Source organism: Mustelus asterias, chromosome 14 (assembly GCF_964213995.1).
Source record: "Mustelus asterias chromosome 14, sMusAst1.hap1.1, whole genome shotgun sequence".
Classification (NCBI taxonomy): Eukaryota; Metazoa; Chordata; class Chondrichthyes; order Carcharhiniformes; family Triakidae; genus Mustelus; species Mustelus asterias.
Window position 1 is genome coordinate 12,671,910 of NC_135814.1, and position 12,980 is coordinate 12,684,889.

General features: G+C 47.1%; 1 protein-coding gene across 1 annotated transcript in view; it reads right to left on the reverse strand.

Annotated features, from left to right (window-relative positions):
* Positions 1–12,980, reverse strand: part of LOC144504123 (contactin-associated protein-like 5) — a 922,207-nt gene that overhangs the window by 449,710 nt on the left and 459,517 nt on the right. The window lies entirely within an intron of this gene.

Sequence of the window (12,980 nt, forward strand, 5' to 3'; positions counted from 1 at the left end):
GCAGATGTCCCATTAACAAGGAATCAGGGTCCCTCCACAAGGCAAGACATTGATAGTGCAAAAGACAGTACTTTAATTGATGAGATAGATTGACATGGTGGTGAACTTTAATCTAGTCCCAAAAGTGGGTTGTGGTCACTTGGGGAGTGGAAGTCATAGAGTTGTATGGTGCAGAAAAGGCCCTTCGGCCCATTGAGTCTGTGGCAACAATAACTACCACCACCAGCACTAATCCCATTTTCCTGCATTTGTCCCATACCCTTGAATGTTATGATTTTTCGAGTGCTCATCCAAATACTTTTTAAAGACTGTAAGGTTTCCGCCCTCCACTATCTTCCGAGGCAGCGCATTCCAGATTCCCACCACTCTCCGAGTGAAAAGTATTTTTCTCAAATCCCCTCTGAATCTCCTGCCCCTTACCCTCAAACTATGCCCCCTCGTGTTTGACCCCTCAACCAAGGGGAACAGCTGCTTCCTACTCACCCCGTCCAAACCCCTCAAAATCTTATACACCTCAATCATGTCCTTCCTTAGCCTTCTCTGCTCTAGAAAAAACAATCCAAGCCTATCCAGTCTCTCCTTATAGCTCAAATGCTCCAACCCAGGCAACATCCTGGTGAACCTTCTCTGTACCCCCTCTAGTGCAATCACATCCTTTCAAAGTTTATTTATTCGTGTCACCGTTAGGCTTACATTAACACTGCAATGAACTCACTGTGAAATTCCCTGAGTCACCATACTCCGGTGCCTGTTCGGGTACACTGAGGGAGAATTTAGCATGGCCAATGCACCTAACCAGCGTGCCTTTCAGACTGTGTGAAGAAATGTGAGCACCCGGAGGAAACCCATGCAGACATGGGGAGGATGTACAAACTCCACACAGACAGGAATCCAACCCGGGTTCCTGGCGCTGTGAGGCAGCAGTGCTAACCACTGTACTACTGTGTCATTCCTTCTATAGTGAGGTGGCCAGAATGGCGCACAGTACTCTAACTGTGGCCTAACCAATGTTCTGTACAGCTCCAGCCTTGCTCTTATACTTTATGCTATGACTGATGAAAGGAAATGTCCATATGCCTTCTTAACTATCCTATTCACCTGGACAGCCAACCAGCACCCAGAAACCAAGTTGGCAATTTAAGTATTTTATTGAGGCAGGCAGCCACAGCTTTACTTCGCTTTTGTTGGTATAATCTTCAATGACCAGGTTTCCATAGCCATGGGAAACCCAGCAGCTCAAGAGAAGTGAAGACAACATTGGAAAGAAGGTTAGCGTTTTGACAGCACTGTTTTCTGTAAAATTGCAAGGGCAGCAGGAATATTTCCCCCACTAGACCCACAAAAAAAATTACCTTTGCACTTTGTATGAGAAAACAACCCCTGTTACCTCATTTCCTCTCCCTCCATACAAAGAAGCCTCTCCCCCGTCCATACCAGATTGAACCCTTCCAGAGTCAGAGGGTAAGATCCCTTCCCTCAAGTCCATGGATCAGATCCCATCCCTCCCCCATCACCCCCCCACCTCCCCCCACCTCCCCCCAATGTTCACGGTAGCAGCGACAGCCTTCCGGCCTACTCCAGCAGCCTCCTTCAGACTGCTCCCCAGTCCACAGGAAGCCAAGTCTGTCGATCACACTGCTTCTAGTGGGGAATCTGTTAAACCTCCGCAGCGGAGGGGGAAACCTGGATCAACCCCAACCCCTTTCGATATCATGACCAAAGATTTGCATTTCTATAGCATCCTGTGCCCACAAAGCATTTTTAAAGTGGAATCAATTTTGTAGTGTAGGCAACGTACGAGCCAGTTTGCACACAGCAAACTCCCACAAACAGCAGGTGATAATCACCAAGTACACTTTTTTTGTAATTTTGATTGGAGGATACATATTAACTAGAAAACAGGTGATAACTCCTCTGTTCTTCAAAATAGTGCCATGGGATATTTAACATGCGCCCGACAGGGCAGATGAGTCATTGATTTACCATTTCACCTGAGAATTGGCACCTCCAACAGTGCTGCACTCCCCTCAGGACTACACGGGATAAAAACCTTGAAATTTCTGACTCAGAGATGGAAGTATCACCAACCGAATTACTGTCAACGCCTAAGGCAAACTCACCAGGTTTCCAACACGAAACCGAGTGAGGATGGTATTGCTAAAACGGACCAGGAGTTCCTGAAAAGCACAAAATTCTCCGAACTGTCTATGATTGAGTGTAGAAGTGTGCCCCACATCTCGCCATTGGTGAAGGATAATTGTGGGCACCATTAAAGAACTGGGAATGCGAGCTCTCTAAGCTTGGTGGGAGCTCAGTGCTGGGAGGATGCAGGCATCTATACAGGCTTCACACACGGCAAACAGTTTTAGAGTTTATTTATTAATGTCACAAATAGGCTTACATTAACACTGCAATGAAGTTACTATGAAAATCACCCAGTCGCCACACTCTGGCGCCTGTTCGGGTACACTGAGGGAGAATTTTGCATGGCCAGCTCGTCTTTCAGACTGCGGGAGGAAACCGGAGCACCCGAAGGAAACCCACGCAGACACAGGGAGAGAATGTGCAGACTCCACACAGACAGTGACACAAGCCGGGAATCGAAGCCAGGTCCCAGGTCCCTGGCGCTGTGAGGCAGCGGTGCTAACCTAACCATTGTGCCACCGTGCTGCCAACAAGGATGGAAGTGAAAAGATTCAGATCACAATGAAAAAAATATTTTAAAGGTAAATGGTGGGGAGAAAAAAACATAAAAGCCAGAAGGCCATAAATAAATGGTGACATACCCAATTAGACAAAAACAAAAAACCGTAACTGCTGGAGAACAAGAAGTCAAAACAGACAGCCTTTCAACAGTAAGATGAAGAGACTGGGGGGGGGGAGGTGGGGTGGTGCCAGGGATTGGTTGGGTGGGGTTGGGGGTGGGGGGGGGGGTTGCGGTTGCAGTGGTATCGTTTAAAGAAAGGAAAGACAGGAATTGGGAAATGTATATGGCGGAAAATAAACATTAGAGGAATAGAAAGTAAGGTTAATCTTCACCGTGCACCCATCAAATCAGACAAGAGGGATCAGAAGATTTGAAAAAGAGAATTTGGAAGAAGAGGCAGAAAGGGAAAAGAAAAAGCTGTCCATCAAAAAATAAATCTCAATTAAAGTGCGAGAAAATGCAAACAAAAATGAGGAGATAACTTTAGGAAGGTGGCTTATTGCCAAATTGGCTTAGAAAGGCTTTAGCATAAGTTAAATGAATAGATGGAATTGAGTCAATTAAGTGCATTTCTTGATGTGGACTTGGCAAAAAGAATATCAGATCAAATGTGCAAAATGAAAATTAATGGATGGGCAGGAAAGAAGTGACCCAATTGGTGATTATCCAAAAAACTGCTGCTTATTACTATGTCAATTTAATAAATCTACATGAACATTTATCAAGAATGTAATGCTTTGTTATTCCAAAAGTAATGCACTTTGATGTATCGGAATTTGAAGATAAGGTACTGTGCAATTGCGTGCATCTCTTGCTGTTAAATCCTGAGAATTGAAAAAGATTAGCCACTTTCTTGACTGTTACTTCAAACTCAGCTTCAATAATGTTTGACGCCAAGCCAGCTCATCAGCCCCAGTGTTGGCGTAACCCACGCTTTCCTGGTTCATGCAAGCTGTTTTTGTGTAACAGCAGGTCATATTTAACACAAGCCTGACTTGCCCAAGACCTGGTAGCAGGTCCAAGATACATTCAAGCACCTCAACACCATCCAGGGCAATGCAGATCTCTTGGTTGGCTCCCCACTAACATTAACTACCTCCACTACTGATGCACAGTAGCAGCAATATGTACCATCTACAAAATGCAGTATGTAGTCTCACAACATCAGGTTAAAGGCCAACAGGTTTATTTGGTAGCACGAGCTTTCGGAGCGTTGTCCCTTCATCAGGTGAGTGTAGGATTTGTTTCACAGACAGGGCATAAATAGACACAAACTCAATTACAAGATAATGGTTGGAATGTGAATCTTAACAGGTAATCAAGTCTTTACAAGTGCAGACAATGCAAGTGGAGAGAGGGTTAAACACAGGTTAAAGACGTGTGAATTATCTCCAGCCAGGAGAATTAGTGAGATTTTGCAAGCCCAGGCAAGTCGTGGGGGTTACAGGTAGTGTGACATGAACCCAAGATCCTGGATGAGGCCATCCTCATGTATGCGGAACTTGGCTACCAGTTTCTGCTCAGCGATTCTGCATTGTCGTGTGTCGTGAAGGCCACCTTGGAGAATGCTTACCCGAAGATCAGAGGCTAAATGCCCTTGACTGCTGAATGCCCTTGACTGCTGAAGGGAACGCTTCCTCTTTTCTCTCCTTACAAATGCTGCCAGACCTGCTGAGATTTTCCAACGTTTTCTCTTTTGGTTTGAAACAATTCACACCTCTTTAACCTGTACTTAACCCTCTCTCCACTCACATTATCTGCACCTGTAAAGACTTGTTTACCTGTTCAGATTCGCATTCCAACCATTATCTTGTAATTGAGTTTGTGTCTATTTATGCCCTGCTTGTGAAACAAATCCTGCACTCACCTGATGAAGGAGCAGTGCTCCGAAAGCGTGTGCTACCAAATAAATATGTTGGACTTTAACTTGGTATGTGAGACAATTTACCGTGCCTACCCCAGTCCAATGCCGGCAATTCCACATCAGATCTACAAGATGCACTGCAGGAATTCACCAAGGCTTCTTAGGTAGCACCTTCTATCTCCACCACCACTACCATCTAGAAGGATAAGACCAGCAGCAGACACATGGGACAATCATCACCTGAACCTTCCCCTCCAAGCCAACTACCATCCTGACCTGGAAGTATATTACTGTTCCATCACTGTCGCTGGGTCAAAATCCTGGCAAAACCTTCCTACCAGCACTGTGGGTCTACCTGCACCACATGGACTGCAGCGGTTCAGGAAGGGAGCTCACCATCACCTACTCAAGGGCAATTAGGGATGGGGAATAAATGTTGGCCTAGCCAGCAAGGCCCACATCTTTTGAATGAATAAAAACATTGCAGATTTGGAACTTTCTTGATGTAGCAACCAGTGCTGGATTGCCACTCCATGCCCATTTACTTACGTGAAATTTATTCCGTGTCTGTCTCGTTCGACCTTCCCGCTTAGGCCAGGTGAGATCAGGGCAGCGCAGCTGTCTCTGCAGCCCAGTGTCAAAGTGTAGGAGAACTGACTTGAAGGAGGACTTCCCAATCTCTCCTAAACCATGTAAGTTTAAGCGTCCCATTGAAATGGGAGAAGTAAGTGCTTAAGCTAAATGGATAGGATGTGGATGTTGGGGGAGAACAAAGGTGGTGCGGAGGTGGAATTCAACATTGTGGGGCGGGGGAGGGGGGGGGTGGTGGCATTTTGACATTGGGAAGGAATCGGAAGTTGGGGTTGATCCAATTGGTCCAGTTGGCTTCAGGGAGGTGGTGGGTGCAGGAACGTGTGGTCTGCGGGCTGGAGGAAAATTCCATGGAGGGGGTTATTGGGGACTACCGCGGTGGGGAGGAAGTAGGTTGGAGGGGGGTATTGGGAAGGACTACTGTGGTGGGGAGGAGGTAGGTTGGCGGGTGGGGGAAGGTTAGCCGTTCCCCCCTCCCGTGAGGAGTGTTTCACTCCAGCAGGGTTTACAAAGCTCCCCACTAACATGGACCTGGTGACCTGACCCCACTGGAGTGATGGGGGGCCATGAAGACCCCAGGAGGTTGGGGGTATGGGGGTTGCCCCTTGGGCATTTCCAGATTGGCAGTGCCAGCCTGGCACCCTGGCACTGCCCAAGGGGCAAAGTGGCAATGCCCAAAAGGCACCTTGGCACTGCCCACCGGGCATCGGGCATTGCCAAGTGGGCAGAGCAAGAGGGGGAAGGGCCTATTGGGGGGGGCATGTGGGGGGAAGACCGGTGGGGGTGGGGGGGGGGGGGCCCTGCCACACTGCATTGGGATCGCGAGCAGAGGAAGGGAAGGGCCAGTGGTGGGGTGGGGGGAGCGTCAGGAGATTGGGACTGCCGGGAGGGGGGGTTGGCGTAGTGAGATCGAGATGGGCCGGTGAGGGGGGAAGGGGGAACTTTGGGCTGGTCCGGACACATCCGGGATGCCAGCGATCGGGAAGTGGGGCGGGGTAGGTCACACGACCAGCGATGCAGGGGTCGCTGGGCTGGCCAGACATCGAACTGGCCGGCGATCGGGTGGCTGGCAGTGCGGGTCTACTGCTCTGACAGAACGGTACATGCGCAGTGGCCCACTCAGTGCTATGCTGCTCTAGTGGGGACACGCCCCACCCACTGATCTTAGCATGATTCACGCTAGGGCTCTCTGCAGTGCTCAGAGTGTGGGGGATTCATTTTGAAAATCACACTGAAAAAAAGCAGCAGGATTTACTCCAGTTTTTACACAAATTCGGCACTTTTTTGGAAGAATTCCATCCATTATCTGATGATCCAGAAGTGAGCTTGTTATCAGTGGAGCAAAGGCTGACATCTCAACTTGGATCACTTTCCTTCTTTGTTAACCAGAGTTTTTCGAATGGGAAATGTCACTTAACTTCCAGTCACTTAATGGCAAATCAGAAGCAACATCGCTTTCACATCACTTTAGCAGTAAATTCTCCGCTCCATTGTGTAAAAGCCGGCATTTAATTTGTTCACCGACGTGTGATTTTATCAGCGGACATTACTTTACTCTTTGACATCCAGGCTGAAATTAACTGTCCTTCACTCCTCAACATAGCCAACAATTACTGGTGGCAGTTACTGCCAATTGAGAAGGTAATGTTCCCTTGCTGAAAGAGAGCTTTGTGTACCTCTCTCTCCTTCCTGTGACACTCTAATAGACCGATTTAACACTTTTACTTTTGGCACAGGTACTTAGGAAAGAGAATAGTTAAAATTAAAGGCAGAATGGAGGCATTATAATCAGGTCTTAAACACCATCATAACTGTGTTACTGAGCTTACAGATACTATTGCCAAAACAATACATAAAATGTGATGCAGCTTCAGATTGTAGGACTGGGAGCGGTTCAGGGTAGAGATGGTAAGGGAGTTTCAGGACATGGCTTTAGGGAGGGAGATCAGAGGTCAAGGGTGATGGGAAAGATTGAATCATGGTAAATTATCTTGGAGATCCAGGATGTGGGAGGTGGAGGGAGGGACCGCATCTGCTTAACCTGGCCCACAGGTGTTGGAAAAGCACTGACAGGTCGGATCTGGCCATTCTCCCAGGTCCTGGGAAACCAACCCGTAGCTGTTAAATCTCTTAAAATCTGAGGCAAGGTCGATCCACCGAGCAAGAGCAGGTTCCTTGACCATCTGTCCAACGTTAACCAGAAGTAGGTGTGCTTGCAGCGGGTTGGCTTTCAAAATTTAACCTCTCCCCTCATGGGTTTAAAATTCTGCCCATTGCCGCAATTGGTGAGGGCTGAGAAATATGCCCTTTGACTATTCATGTCAAAGATCAAGGCCGGAATTCTCTGGCCATTCACGCCTTGCCACCAGCGAGGACGGAGAATTTGGCGCTCAGCCAAGTTTCCGTTCACTGCAGCAGGACCGGAAAACTCCAGCTGCGGGTGAAGTCGGATAATCCAGCCCCAAGACTTTGAACTTAGCACTCCAGTTTTGACACGGGGTTCAATGGGGCAGCACGGTGGCACAGTGGTTCGCACTGCTGCCCCACAGCATCAGGGACCTGGGTTTGATTGCCGGCTTGGGTCACTGTCTGTGTGGAGTTTGCACGTTTTCCCTGTGTCTGCGTGGGTTTCCTCCGGGTGCTCCGGTTTCCTCCCACAATCTGAAAGGCGTGCTGGTTAGGTGCATTGACCTGAACCGGCGTCGGAGAGTGGCGACTAGGAGAATTTCACAGTAACTTCATTGCAATGTTAATGTAAGCCTTACTTGTGACTAATAAATAATCTTTACTTTAAAATAGATTTAGGCAAGCCCGGTTTAAAATAAAACAACATACAAACTTGGCATCTTCCTGATTCTCATTAACTTTGTACGCAGTGATGTCACCTACAATTCACTCAGCTGTTCAATCCTTATATTTTTCAATGCTGTACTGTCTATAAAGTGCGGTCCTTTTTACTGACATGTCACTTACGACAATCAGAGTAATTTGACTATAGTCTGCCTTTGATCCCTCTGCATGAAATCAGACAATCTTTGTTAACAATGTGCATCTATATTTAATGAGGCTTGCCTTGTAAACTAGCATTTGGCAATCTTTAAATCATCAGCCTCTAAACAGATAAACAAGCAGTGATTTTTTTCCTGAGATGCAAATCTGATATGATGATGCGTTTCAATTAATGGTAATGGCTTGTGTGTTGGTAAACACACTTATAAAGTTCTTTTAGCTTTTATTTGTCACTTTGCTAAGAACGATTCACATTAGGTAAGGAGCGTGGAGAACCGTGCAGAAGAGTGGAATTTAATGAGTGAATGCTCAAAACATGGGACAGACTCCCTCAAGAGACAAAGGAAATAATCAGCGTTAAGTCAATCGAATGCAAATCGGATTGATTTCTTTTCGGAAATAACATTTTGGGATATGTTATTTGAATAATTTGAGACATAACTTATGGAAAGTGCAATGTCTTTGGGAGGAACAGATGATTTGGAAACTGTGCTTCCCAAATCGCTCCACCATTGCAGGGTGACTGCACCTCGGGCAGGATTTTTAACTGGCAGCAGAGGAGGAAACAGAGGTGGATGGGTCTGTAATTCCTCGACACTGACTGACGTTCCAGTTTCCAATCGTGAGCCCGCCTACTGTGTCCACATTAAAGCCACTCAGCAGATGCTGATTGGAATTTTTCTAGTGACAGACCAGGGAAAGGTATCGGATGTCGGTGTTCCATCCGGCTCCGTGACCCGTCCACATAGCTATTGAGCTACAGCTGTGGCTGCTGACTGTCCAGTGGAAGGCGTCACCCCTCTATGGCTGGGTCGGCACTTTTGACAGTGGCAACTTTTAAAAAAAAATTCTCCTCAAAGTTCACCTCCATCATGAGCCACCCTCTGTTACTTACCCACATTGGCAGCTCCATAGAATCATAGAATCCCAACAGTACAGAAGGAGGCCATTCAGCCCATCGAGTCTGTACCGACCACAATCACACCCAGACCCTATTCCCAAAACTCCACACATTTACCCTGCTAATCCCCCTGGCACTAAGGGGAAACCTCGTATGGCCAATCAACCTAACCCGCACATCTTTGGAGTGTGGGAGGAAACCGGTGCCCCCGGAAGAAACCCACGCAGACAGAGGGAGAAAGTGTAAACTCCACACAGACTGTGACCCAAGGTTGGAATTGAACCCGGGTCCCTGGCACTGTGAGGCAGCAATGCTAACCACTGTGCCACCATGTCGCCCCAATCCTGGACAATGGGGATGTGTCACGACTGGAGGGCCTCCAGACTTTGGAGATTGACTGTCAACCTTAATTGTAGACAAGCACACTCCCTGGCATCCTGGCCCAACCGGGTGGCAGGGATGACGCAGGGTTGGGGCCAGAGGTCCTTCCAGCACCATGTTGATTGTTGTAAGTGACATATCATTAAAGAGGATCTGCACATAACAGACATTGTAAAATGTAAGGACTGAACCCAGAACAAAAAAACAACAGTACCTCCAGCCTGAGGCTGTTGTCAATTAACTAATAGGCATCGATTACTGTTAAGAATCAGCACTCCATTTTCATGTGACCCCCCCAGAATGGTATACATGAACATAGAACATAGAACAGTACAGCACAGAACAGACCCTTCGGCCCACGATGTTGTGCTGAGCTTTATCTGAAACCAAGATCAAGCTATCCCACTCCCTATCATCCTGGTGTGCTCCATGTGCCTATCCAATAACCACTTAAATGTTCCTAAAGTGTCTGACCCCACTATCACTGCAGGCAGTCCATTCCACACCCCAACCACTCTCTGCGTAAAGAACCTACCTCTGATATCCTTCCTGTATCTCCCACCACGAACCCTATAGTTATGCCCCCTTATAATAGCTCCATCCACCCGAGGAAATAGTCTTTGAACATTCACTCTATCTATCCCCTTCATCATTTTATAAACCTCTATTAAGTCTTCCCTCAGCCTCCTCCGCTCCAGAGAGAACAGCCCTAGCTCCCTCAACCTTTCCTCATAAGACCTACCCTCCAAACCAGGCAGCATCCTGGTAAATCTCCTCTGCACTCTTTCCAGCATTTCCACATCCTTCTTATAGTGAGGTGACCAGAACTGCACATAATATTCCAAATGTGGTCTCACCAAGGTCCTGTACCATTGCAGCATAACCCCACAGCTCTTAAACTCCAACCCCCTGTTAATAAAAGCTAACACACTATAGTCCTTCTTCACAGCTCTATCCACTTGAGTGGCAACCTTTAGAGATCTGTGGATATGAACCCCAAGATCTCTCTGTTCCTCCACAGTCTTCAGAACCCTACCTTTGACCCTGTAATCCACATTTAAATTAGTTCTCCCAAAATGAATCACCTCACATTTATCAGGGTTAAACTCCATTTGCCATTTTTCAGCCCAGCTTTGCATCCTATCTATGTCTCTTTGCAGCCTACAACAGCCCTCCACCTCATCCACTACTCCACCAATCTTGGTGTCATCAGCAAATTTACTGATCCACCCTTCAGCCCCCTCCTCTAAGTCATTAATAAAAATCACAAAGAGCAGAGGACCAAGCACTGATCCCTGTGGCACTCCACTAGCAACCTGCCTCCAGTCCGAAAATTTTCCATCGACCACCACCCTCTGTCTTCGATCAGACAGCCAGTTACCTATCCAATCGGCCAACTTTCCCTTTATCCCACACCTCCTCACTTTCATGGTTCATGGTCTTTTTAAAAATCTAATAATTCCTATGTTCCTGTGACTGCTGTCTTTTCATGTCTTGGCTTCAAAGATAATCCAAGCTGGTTGGAAAGAATCACAGAATACTACAGTGCAGAAGAGGCCCTCCGGCCCATTGAGTCTGCACCAACGCATGATAGGTCCTGACCTGCCGACCTAATCCCACTTGCCAGCACTTGGCCCATGGCCTTGAATGTTATGGCGTGCCAAGTGCTCATCCAGGTACTTTTTAAAGGATGTGAGGCATCCCACCTCCACCACCCTCCCAGGCAGCGCATTCCAGACCGTCACCACCCTCTGGTTAAAAAAGCTTTTCCTCAAATCCCCCCTAAACCTGCCACTCCTCACTTTTAACTTGTGTCCCCTCGTAACTGACCCTTCAACTAAGGGGAACAGCTGCTCCCTATCCACCCTGTCCATGCCCCTCATAATCTTGAATACCTCAATCAGGTCGTCCCTCAGTCTTCTCTGCTCCAGAGAAAACAACTCAAGCTTATCTAACCTCTCTTTATAACTTAAATGTTTCATCCCAGGCAACATCCTGGTGAATTTCCTCTGCACCCTTTCCAGTACAAGCACATCCTTCCGATAATGTGGTGACCAGAAATTGTTTCTTCTTTGCCAACTCCAATACAACATGTTAGAGAAGACTCAACTCAGAGACGAGGTGGACACAGGGACTTACCCATAATGCAATGTCAAACGCAGCCAAAAAGGACAGGGGGTGAATGAACATAAATGCATAAGAAATGGGAACGGAAGTAGACCATAGGACTCCTTGAGCTTGATCCACCTTTTAATATGTTCACGTATGACTGCCTCAGTTCCACTTTCTTGCCAGCCTCCGTACTGTTCAATCTCCTGAGAGATCACAAATCTGTCTATTCCAGCCTGAAATATATTCAATGATGGTGCATCTACCATCGTTTGATATAGACAATTCCAAAGATTCACTACGCTCTAAGTGAAGAAGTCTCTACTCTTCTCAGTCCTAAATGATTGACTCCATATCATGAGAAAACCCCCGATTGTCTAGATTCCACAGCCACGGAAAATAACCTCTCCATTGTCTACATTTTAAGCTTCTCTAAAAAGTTTTAAGTTTTAATGAGATCACCTCTTTGGGTAGGTACATGGATAGGAAAGATTTAGAGGATGTGGGCCAAATGCAGGCAAATGGGACTAGTTTAGCCTGTGAGCCTTGGTCAGCATGGATGAGTTGGGCCGAATGGCCTGGTTCCATGATTTATATCTCTCTGACTTCATGACTCTCTGACCTCTCATTCTTCGAAGGTTCCGAGAGTATCGGCCCAATTCAATCAGCCTCTGATCACAGGGACAAATTGAGTAAAGTTGCATACCATATAAAAACACTCACACCAGTGTCATAGCAGATGGGATATTACAATATATTGTGGGGACAGAATGGGTAAAATTAGACTTGGATCTGAGCCTTACAGGATTTGATGCTGAAACGAGGAACTGAATTTTCAAGTTAGGGGTGAGCAAGGGTGGGGGTGTGAATTCCCGGCAGTTGTCACTGCATCCCGATGCCTTCTGGAATGCAACACAACGGAGAGCCAGTGGGAAGAAACCAGGAACCTACTTGCCTCCAATTAATGTTCCTCGAGCAGCTCATAATGGACCGCATTGGGACAGGTAGCGATTTTCAAATGGGGAATCAACAAACACTAACAGTCCAGTACACTTTAGTACACAGTGTTGGGTTAGAATCATAGAATAGAATCATAGAATCCCTACAGTGCAGAAGGAGGCCATTTGGCCCATCGAGCCTGCACCGATAACAATACCACCCAGGCTCTATTCCCATAACTCCATGTATTTACCCTGCTACTCCCCCTGACACTAAGGGGCAATTTGACTGGGCCAATCAACCCAACCTGCACATCTTTCGACTGTGGGAGGAAACCGGAGCACCCGGAGGAAACCCACGCAGACACTGGGGAGAATGTGCAAACTCCACACAGACAGTGACCCGAGACCGGAATTGAACCCGGGTCCCTGGTGCCGTGAGGCAGCAGCGCTAACCACTGTGCCACCATGCCACCCGTT